This window comes from Humulus lupulus, chromosome 6 (assembly GCF_963169125.1).
Source record: "Humulus lupulus chromosome 6, drHumLupu1.1, whole genome shotgun sequence".
In the NCBI taxonomy this organism is placed as follows: Eukaryota; Viridiplantae; Streptophyta; class Magnoliopsida; order Rosales; family Cannabaceae; genus Humulus; species Humulus lupulus.
In genome coordinates, this window is record NC_084798.1 from 75,041,160 (window position 1) to 75,049,491 (window position 8,332).

Consider the following 8,332-nt stretch of genomic DNA (forward strand, 5'->3'; position numbering starts at 1 on the left):
CGGGGATTAGAGTAGTAACCCAAAATTATTTAACAGATTAGACCTTGAAGGATGGATTTTTTTGATGTGTTGTAACTAGGGTTTCGGCGAGGCTCGGACTAGGGGACTGTGCTCGGGATATCGGTGCTTGGAAAGCTCGGGACAAAGGTAAGAGAACTATTTGTACCCGTAGAGCTATGTGGTGTGTTGTACTGTGTGTATTGCTTGTGGTTTGCTATGTCATATATGTGAATGTGACTGATCTACAAGAGACAGGAGCGGCAGAAGCCGGGAGCGGCAGAAGCCGGGAGCGGCAGAAGCCAGGAGAGGTAAGAGCCGGGATCGGCAAGAGCCGGGATCGGCAAGAGCCGGGAGCGGCAGAAGCCGGGAGAGGCAAGAGCCGAGTATGGCAAGAGGCCGGGAGCAGAATTAGAATGCAGAGTGCGAGGTGCAAGGGCGAGACCCTAAAGGATACCTGGGATATCCTCACGGTGTGGACCGCAAACCCAGGGCTTGGTGAAGTGCTTAGGATGACATGGGCGCTATATGTTTAGCTTGTTGGCTGCTTCATCATATGCTATTGTATTATTGAACTGCTATGGCATTGTACTGCTAACATGTCGTGATATTGTGCTTATATGTCGATATGTTGCTATGGTGCTATGTTTATGTTCCTATGTGTTGTTTTGCTATGATATGATGTTGCTGTGCTACTGTGCCATTTCATATTCTAATAACAGTTTAAATAAGTGTTGTTTGCCGGGATAAAATATAGTATGTTGTGCTTTAAGGTTCTCTTGCTAGGCCTCGGCTCACGGGTGCTCTGTGGTGCAGGTAAGGGCAAGAAAAAGATCAATCAACCATAAGTTAGAGGGCTTGAAGCGGTGCATACATGTTTGGCCTATCTGGCCGCCACGGCTGGGGTATTTTGAGGAATTGGTCAGAACATTGATTTTGTCGCTTAGGCCAAATGTAAAGTAACCTTTTGAGTTGTAAATATGTTTTCAGATAATATATATGGGATCCCAATGTATCCCTCTTCATGATCTAAAAGAACGACCGCCTTTTTATACCAAATTCTTATTTAAACAAGTTACATTTTAATTAACTACACATTTTAACCTAAAACCTCGATTAGCAAGTAATTAGCACGTTTCAAACTCACTTAGTAACGGCTCTAAGGAAGTAATGCGTTACAACTTGGTATCAAAGTGAGCCAAGGTTTATGGTTCCTGGAAAATTTACTGAACATGTACGTGCTCGTTGCCAAAGACAAGCTCGACTCAGGGTCGGTTGGTATTGAATGAAATATTTGTCTAATTGTTTAATAGAATGAATTTATCTTCTTGTTAATGTAGGGAGCATGAGCAATATATATATATTTTTGTGTTTTATTCCTCTTGTTTGTCTGGCCATGCTCGGGAGTTGTTCCGAAAGGGATGATCATATCTGATGGATTGAGTCATTGACTGCAGACAGATCTAGAAGTTATGCATCAGAGACAGTCAAGGGGCACAGGCATTGTTAATACTGGGATTGCAGATATTATTCGGGACCAGAATCCTCCATCTGTTCCTGGGGGTTGACAGCAAGTGTTCGTTGATATGCAACCTAGGTTACAAAAGTAGGAGGAAGAGATTAGGTGGTTGAAACAGTGGGTTCCACCCGGAAATGTTGCTCGGTGTGTTTCTACGACATTGGCATCAGTTTTGGTTCAGCCTAAGGGGGGAGGCAGGTGGAAAATGATGTATGAAAGGTTCCAAAGGCTTAATCCTCTAGTTGTTGTAGGAGGTTTAGATCCGTTCGGAGCTGAGCGGTGGATGGACATGGTTAGCTCCATCCTTGACTATATAGGAGCTGGAGGCAATGATAGAGTGGTTTGTGCCATGTACATGCTACGAGAGGATGCTTGAACATGGTGGGAGGTGGTATCACAGACCCGAAATGTTGTTATGATGGTTTGGGAGGAGTTCCGACAACTGTTCAATGAGAGGTACTATGGTGACGCAGTCTGAATTGCGAATACCAATGAGTTTATGAACTTCGTTCAACGCAGTAAGACGGTGGCAGAATATGTTGGCAAATTTGATGAGTTAGCCAAGTTCACATTTGATTTAGTGCCAACAGACGTATCCCAAAAGGAACGATTCGTTCGAGGACTAAACCCTGGGGTGGCCCATAGAGTTAGGGTTGCTCCAGTTCATGAGGTTTCTACTTATGCTCTGATGGTAGGGAAGGCCCTTGCCATGGAGGACGCAGGAGGTGTGATATGGAGCGGGGGTGTCGTGGGGCTGGAAGCTCAGGCAAGGGTTTCCCCATTTGTGAGAGCAAGTAGGGGCGGAGGACCTAGTACTCAGAAGAGAAAGACCTCTGATAACTCTACCACTATCGGACATGATGTTCAGGACAGTTGCCAGGGCGACAATGGAGTCTGGAGAAGTTATCCAGTGTGTGTCAGGTGCAGGAGACACCATTTGGGTAAGTGTCGAGCGAAAATATGTTTTTTGTGTGGAGTAGTTGGGCACATCATGAAACATTGTCCAAAATCAAAGGCAGAAGAATCCAAAGGTACAGATAGCTTGACCTCAGTCTGCGAGTCTACCTGGGGGTGGCCAGAGCCCGAAGTTGGTTCCTCAGAAATGACAGGTTGGTTTTCTAGTTCTTGTTCTTTATATTATGTTAACTGAGTTTGGTGCTACGTACCTTTTAATGGAGATATAGACATGGGATACCTACCGAATGAACAGAATATTATGGGGCTTGAGATGTTGTGTTTGATAAAAGTGGGTAGTTACCAAGGAATGAAACAGAGTGGTACAAATAGAAAATTTGTGGTAAGAATTGGTTGGGATAGTTATGCCATGGCCCTAGTATAGTCCTAAGTTTGAATCAGTTGGCTGACAAGGGGGCTCGACTGTGACTTTGGAGCGTCTAGCCGCAGTGGAAGGTGCCACTAAGGTTATGCTAGGGAGACGAAAGGAAACTGGATGGGTCAGTGGAATTTCAATGGGTATGCAAGGATTTGTTGAGATTGTTGTCATGACTAGGGCATAAAGCGTACTACGGGAATAAGGCAGGAATAGAGCTAGCACCAGAGACATTGTGAAGAATGACATTAATTGAACAACTAAACTTAAAGGTTCAGTCAAGGGAGTTTCTTAACTTAAAGATGATGAGACAGAACATTTTACAATAGGGCATGCCAACGTCATGGGTTAAGAAGAAGGTCAAGACTACAAGAGTATATGCTTTATGTGGAAGCCAAACAAGGTAATTGTTAGGAGCGGTTATCCACTGCTAAGAATGAAGGATTTATTTAGGTAAGTTATATGTAACTCTGTCAGGAATGGTTTGGGACTACTTTCATTTAAGAACAGAATATGGGAATTCCCGAGTTGTCATCACAAAGGATGGGGAAGTAGAGATTGCAGGTGAAATTTCAGAAAGGTTAAACTCTGAATTCTCTAGTTAATAGTTAAGTTTATCTAATGGGAAGTGATGGGGTTACGTATGAATCAGTCAGGAATAAGACCGCAAGGCAATTGCTAAAGGAACACTGTGGGACTGGTGAGGCACCACGACTTCTGTTTGAGACATCCTTGGGGATGGTTAAACCCTAGATAAAAGTAATATAGAAATCTGGAATTTGTTTGTGTTGATCGCGTTTTTGGCCAACGACGTGAGAACGTCAAAAACGATAAAGCCTTCAAGAGAAATAAAACGACACAGACGGTTTTTGAACAGAAAGTAAATGACACAGCAATTTTTATAGTGGTTCAGCCCCAATATGTTGGTAATAGCCTAATCCACTTAGAGTTGTGATTATAGATTTATACTCAAGATCAGATGAACTGAGCCAACTGAGTTTCTTCAGTACAGATTACAAGAATACAAGAATTTTTCTAGATACAAGAACTTTCTCTCTCTAGAAAACTCAGACCCAAATTTTGCCAAAAGTCTCAAAAGAAGAAGCAGACCCCTTTCTGATCTCATAAGCCATGTATTTATAGGCTTAGGATCATACATCTGATATCCCCTAGAATCGGGATATTTTATTATTCTTATTATATTTAAATTACAAAAATATTCAAAATGTAACAGACCACCAAATTTGTGGGAAGAATGAGAGATTCCCGCGTGTGCCAAGACTGGTTCTTGTTGAAGCCATTTATGGGAATCTTGACTTAGTCCTCCTCTATCTGGTCGACCCATATCTCCTACTGACCACTCATGCAAGTGCTGGTAGGATATACACTTGTTGGTCGGACATGCACTTGCTGGTAGGACATGCTTTTGCTGGTCGGACATGTGCATGGTGGTAGGACATGTGCATGCTGGTAGGACATGCACTCCTCTCCTCTAACATGGCACTCTGGTCTAGCAAAGTCATTACTGGGCAGCAATGTCACTCCTGGGTAGTAATGTCGTGACTGGTCGGACAAGGTCATGCCTGGTCGGTCATGACACTTCTCAAGCCAGTCAAAATTTTATCACAACTCTGAGGAGTCAATGTATTTATTGACTATTTAATGTGTCTTTTACGGACCATGTACTGCCACTTGTCACCTCTATTGCCACGTCATCGATCTCTATTTTTTGGGGATAACAGTTTGTGTGGAAGGTGTAACGCCCTACTACCTTAGAGCCGTTACTAAGTGAATTTAAAATAGAAATCGTGCTTTTGACTGACTCTAAGTGGTTTCTAAAACCAAAAGTGTGGATAAATCAGAGTTTAAGGCTATACTCTTTTAAAATGTTTAACTTCATTGAAAACGTAAGTATAAAACATCTGGGATCCCAAAATAAGGTTTACAACTCAAAAATAGATTTACACCAGGTTAACTATCAAAAGAATGGATTAATACAGCCATTTACAAAAATGCCCCCAACCAAAGCAGTCGGGCAGGCCGAACATGTACGCGCCGCCCCCACGCTCTCCATACTCATGGCCGGTTGACTGACTCCTTGCTTTTACCTGCCACACGGAGCACCCGTGAGCCGAAGCCCAGCAAGAAAACCCAAATAGAACATAACATATGCAAATAATATAGCTGGCATAATTCACAGATAAATAGGAAAACCATCAGATTAAACAAGCACGGCCATGCCGCCCCAGAGGCCTTACCAAAGCTTGGGGTCTCGGTCCTTACCATAGGATAACTCATGTATCCCTTGGGTCCCACCCTGGCTATAGCATCCCATGTGCTGAGCGTTACTTCCGGCCCCACGGCCGTACCCGGCCTTCGCCGCTCTCGGCCTTAGCCGTTCATTCCATTATAATCACACATATAATACATTATGAAATAACCGTTCAAACATACAAGAGTTCATCTAAGATTACACATTCGCACACAAAACAATCTAGGGCCGTGCCCTGCAATCACACAGTGGGCCTATGCCCTAATCTCGGGTGTTACGGTTTTCTTACCTTTAGATTCGGTAGCCTTGATCAACCTGACTCCTTGAGCACGATCTTACCCGAGCCCTAGCGCTTACCTAAGCAAAATCCATAAGTCAAAGTCATCACCAAATCCCAAGACCAAAACCTAGCCTCGGGACTAATCCCGAGCCCCCGGGAAGTCCTAGATCCCCAAAACAAAGTGGCGGAATCAAGCCCCGAACCCTAGGTCAAAATCCCTTCACAAAAGCCCAAAAATCCCCTCTGTGAACAGTGCAGCGCTACAGCGCTCAAAAGAGGGCGCTGTAGCGCTACAAGCAGAACCTCCCCACCAGAACAGGGGCTAGCGCTACAGCGCCCCCTAACTAGCGCTGTAGCGCTAGTTGCAACCAGACCAAACCCAAAATCGCATTTTGCGATTTTCTTCTCCCATTTCAACACCAATCTTGCCCAAACCTTTTCCAAACCCAAAAACACACATAACCACACCTCACACTCATCCCAAGCACCCCATGAACTCAATCCCAAGCTCAAGCAACCCACAACTCAAAATCTAACTCAATGAACCCAAAAACCAGAAAATCACTCAAACAACAAGGATAGGGTCTTAGAAATCATACCATGGGTGGAATTTCGACCTTGAACTGAACCCTAGAGCTCCTTGGCTTGCACCTTCACAACCTTGACCTGTTTTCCCCAAAAACCCCATCCATTTAGCTCAAAAACACAGCTCAAAACCAGCAAAACCCTAAAACCAAAAACCTCAAGAACTTACCTCAAATCTCTGATGTGATCTTGCTAATCCCTTGCCAATCCTCAAGCCTAGCTTAGGATCCTTGATGCTCAGCTAACCCTAGCTTTCCACTGAGCTTAACCTCAAGAAAAATCAAGGAAAATGGTTGGGAGAGCCACAAACCGAATCTTCAAAGCCAAACCCTTCAGTTTTCCCTCTTTTCCTTTCTCTTCCTTCTTTCTTTCTTTTCAGCCTATGCTTTTCTCTACAAAATCCACTAAGTATAAAGCCCTCCTTTAATTTATCTCTTACAAGCCTAATGACCAAAATGCCCTCCCTTACTAATTCTAAACCTTTATGTCCATAAAGGGGCATTTTAGTCATATTACCCAAATTCCCACTAATTCCTCAAGTGTTCCTAATAATTCCCGCTCGCTACCCAATACCTGATTAATCATCAAATATATTCCCAAATTCTCAATTAAACTCCGCAGGCTTAACCCAAGCCAGGCACAGGTTCCCGCTTTGACTTTCCGCTAACCCACTCATTCTAGGATCGTCTCGAGTCATAGATCACAGGTATCAACATAGTCATGCCCAACATGGCCAAATTAAAAATATGCTCAATCAGGTCTACATGCATACTAATTCACATAGTCATGCATCACAATTAATCACATAGTCATATAACGTGCATTAAATCATAATCATGCATAAAACTCATTAAAGACACACACAGAATTCCATTATGCCCTCCAGGCATACTACTCAAGGCCCTTAAGCCTTAATACTGAATTTGGGGTCGTTACAGAAGGTGGTGTGATGGACCTCTAGAAATGGGAATAAGGTGGTTGATCTACACGTCGTGGTATGAGGGTATGCACAGGATGGATGAGTACAGGGGGACGACATGGTAGGCACCGTCCTTGCTTGGAACATGGGGTGTTAGTATGGTACAACAAGGACGAGGGTGCACCAATGTACACATTAAAGGAGTGATCATCCGAACCCTATAACAAATACATGGGTAAGGACTTAGATGTTCTACATGGGAAGTCAAGTTGACAAGTGATGTTGGTTAGCCACACTAAGGAGGGAGAAATGAGTGAGATTGGCCTGGAGCCTGGGATTGATGAGTAATAGGTACACCTCTAGGAATGAACAATTGAACACAGGAAGAAGATTTTGAAGAAATGGTTAAGAATTCCATCGTCTTAGCACATATAAGTTAGAATATGTGAATTGGGTGAATGATTCGGTGGGTGCTGGTATTGAAGATAAGACACGGGATGAGCATTGGGTTACCTCTTTACAACTAGTGTATCTAGGAAGTCAAGTACTGGGAGGCCCACAATTTGATCTTTTGGTAAGTGGGAAGTGATAATTAGAAGCTAGAAGGGCTATTATGACTCTAAGATATCCAAAGGTTAGTATGAAGAAGTATAGCTATGGACCGTAAAAGGTGAATCACCTCAGTTTGTAGGTAAGGTGAGTGAATTCGAAAAGCTATGACCAGATCTACTGGATTGACACACTATGGTTGGTGTGAGCAAGATGTCAAAGAGGGGGGTGTGTATAGAAGAAGATCATGTCTCCCCACTGGACACCAAGTCGACAATGTTAGGTTGAGACTCTTGGGTTCTCATGTTTGGGAAAGGGTCATAAAGGTGATGAATATACAGGGGAAAACTGGAATTAACTGTTACAGTTGTACATGGCTCACTTGGAATAATAACTCAGGGTTTGGGCATTTACCTTACTAAAGGATGTAGAGTTCCCAAATTTGAGTATGGGTATGTAGGATTCCAAGACTAAGGACTATGTACTTCACCGAATATTGTGAGTTGAGCAAGGTAAAAGAGATTGGAGAAAGGAGGAAGAAATTTTGTTCCTCGGTTGGGATAGATTTACAAGATCCTAATAAGGATTGGGTTAGCAGCCTACAACTAGCCTTACTCCAACATGGGAGGGTAAAGACTCGTGAAATATTATGGCATCAATTAAGGGGAGAAGTGTGAGTACTACCCCTGATCAGGCAAGGAGGTCCTAGAGGTTCAAAGGAACTGGTTGTACAAAAGAAAGTTGGTAAAACCCTGGACACATGAGATGGAAACATACAACTTAAATTATCCTTCTGGTGTTAGTATTGCAAGTAATGACAAGGTGGAGAACCTGGTTTTAGGGTCATAGCCGAGGTTATGGGATTATTACCCTGAGAGGTT